This window comes from Suncus etruscus, chromosome 2 (assembly GCF_024139225.1).
Source record: "Suncus etruscus isolate mSunEtr1 chromosome 2, mSunEtr1.pri.cur, whole genome shotgun sequence".
In the NCBI taxonomy this organism is placed as follows: Eukaryota; Metazoa; Chordata; class Mammalia; order Eulipotyphla; family Soricidae; genus Suncus; species Suncus etruscus.
The window spans coordinates 138,174,645-138,176,612 of record NC_064849.1 but is presented as its reverse complement, the minus strand read 5'-3'; the positions used below and the strand labels follow the sequence as shown (position 1 = coordinate 138,176,612).

Here is a 1,968-nt window from a genome sequence, read left to right as displayed (position 1 = left end):
TAGTTTCCTTTTTCTCCTGGGGTAAACGTAGCAGTAAATATACATATTGATTAGTATCATGCCAAACATCTCTTTGTTTCACGTGTATTAGGTGATAATTAACCTGTAATCTACAATGAGGAAAAAAGTACATCATAAAAATTAAGTACAGAGATAAGGCTATACTAGAGTCACAGTGCTTGGTCTCTACTCCTAGTTCTATTCTCACCAGCTTGGTGTCTTTAAGTAGTCTCAGGTTCATTATTCATAAAATGGGGAAGATTAGAAAATAAATACTCCACGTATGGATACTCCACTAAGTATCAAAAGTTCCCCCAAAGTTCTTATGAGATATGGGTAGAAATGTAACTGGAGTTTGGGCCAATATAAGAATTTTCTTTTCCATGGAGGATTTGAGTTACATTTTCTTCTGGCCTAATATCTTACATTCAGTGCTAATAATCAAGCTAAATCACCAGTGGGGACAAAGACCTGAAATATCAGCCAGATTCTCCCCCTATAGGAAGATTTTTGTAGGAGGAAAGAACATCTTTTTTCCTACTGTAGACATTGATGATCAGATGCATTCCTCATTTAATGAAGACCCTTTTGTCTCTCAACTTGTCTGGTGGTGTTCTTAGCAGTTTTACTGTTCCTTGTATTCCTGTGAATACATTGCAATGGAAACCTTTGAAAAGTAACAGATTTTCAGCACATGTTTCTGGGTTTCTCAAAAATAACCTCCGGTGTTTTGTTTTTTTTTTTTAATTTGCTTTTTGTTTATTTTTTATTTTATTTTTATTTTTTTAATATGGAATGCTTCACGAATTTGCGTGTCATTCTTGTGCAGAGGCATGCTAATCTTCTCTGTATCATTCCAATTTTAGTATATGTGCTGCTGAAGCGAGCACTTTGTTTTTATTTTTAAGAAAACATGTTCCTGAGTTGGAGACTCTGAAAGTTTAAGTGCAAGAGTTAAGGCATTTGTCATACATGTTAGCCAGCCATGATTTGATCCATGGCACCACATTTGAAATGATCCCTGAGCATAGGGCTAGGAATTTCCCTTAGCACTGCTGGGTGGCCCCAAAACAAAACAAAAACATAAAAAAAAATGTTTGCGGGCCCGGAGAGATAGCACAGTGGCGTTTGCCTTGCAAGCAGCCAATCCAGGACCAAAGGTGGTTGGTTCGAATCCCGGTGTCCCATATGGTCCCCCGTGCCTGCCAGGAGCTATTTCTGAGCAGACAGCCAGGAGTAACCCCTGAGCACCGCTGTGCCCCCCCCCCAAAAAAAGTATGCATTGAGGGATGATTTATAAAGTTTTTGGTAGAACCCTGATTAGATACTAGTATAATTACAGCGGTTTTCCTCTCCTTTTTCTTTTATTTCCTCCCTTACCCTAACTTAGTTACACTATTTTAAAATCTTTTACATTTGTTTTTATCCACTTGAAAATGTAGAAAGTGCTCACCCAAAATAAGACAACCACACTTCTCACACACCTGTCAAAAAGGGTTGCTGGGGCCAGGAAGGTGGCGCTAGAGGTAAGGTGTCTGCCTTGCAAGCACTAGCGTAGGACGGACCGGACCGCGGTTCGATCCCCCAGCATCCCATATGGTCCCCCAAGCCAGGGGCGATTTCTGAGCGCATAGCCAGGAGTAACCCCTGAGCGTCAAACGGCTGTGGCCCAAAAACCAAAAAAAAAAAAAAAAAAGGTTGTTAACAGTTAAAAGTTTGTGTTTTCTTTACTTATATATTTTCATGCATATATTAACAATTATTGCATGTAAATATGGTTATATGAGTCAGTCTTTTATAACTTGTATTTTCACTTGACAATGCATTGGAATGTTTCTCTATGTCAATACTCACATCATTTCTTTTTAGTGTTGCATGCTACAGAAGTGTCTTGTTATCTAACTATTCATTATCATGAATATTGTGATTTGTATCCCAGTAGTTGCTTGGTTTTATAAGGAAGCCGAA

General features: G+C 38.6%; 1 non-coding gene across 1 annotated transcript; it reads right to left on the bottom strand.

Annotated features, from left to right (window-relative positions):
• Positions 1-784: 784 nt before the first annotated feature.
• On the bottom strand, positions 785-890 carry LOC126002186 (U6 spliceosomal RNA). The gene has a single exon (XR_007492956.1). It is a non-coding gene; the product is annotated as a U6 spliceosomal RNA (small nuclear RNA).
• Positions 891-1,968: the final 1,078 nt, after the last annotated feature.